Below are 424 nucleotides of genomic sequence, written 5' to 3'. Positions count from 1 at the left end.
ACTCACCAGCTCACTCACCAGCTCACTCACTCACTCACCCACTCAACCACAATCACCACAACCACCACAACCACCACAACCACCACCACAACCACCACCACGGTGTTGTCCACCCCGTTTGACCTGCAGCTGTTGCCGTAGTCACTGTCGTAGCTCCTCCCCCTACTCCCCCCTCCCTCCCCCCCCCTCCCCCCCTCCCCTCCCTCCTCCCCCCCCCTCCCTCCCTCCCTCCCCTCCCTCCCCCCCTCCCCCCCCTCCTCCCTCCCTCCCTCCCTCACCTCCCTCCCCCCCCCCCCCCCCCTCCTCCCTCCCTCCCTCCCTCCCTCACCTCCCCCCCTCCCCCCCTCCCCCCCCCCCTCCCTCCCTCCCCTCCTCCCTCTCTCCCCCCCCTCCCTCCCCCCCCTCCCTCCCTCCCTCTCCCTCC

This window comes from Lampetra fluviatilis, unplaced genomic scaffold (assembly GCF_964198595.1).
Source record: "Lampetra fluviatilis unplaced genomic scaffold, kcLamFluv1.1 SCAFFOLD_542, whole genome shotgun sequence".
Lineage (NCBI taxonomy): Eukaryota > Metazoa > Chordata > Hyperoartia > Petromyzontiformes > Petromyzontidae > Lampetra > Lampetra fluviatilis.
This window is presented reverse-complemented; position numbering follows the sequence as displayed.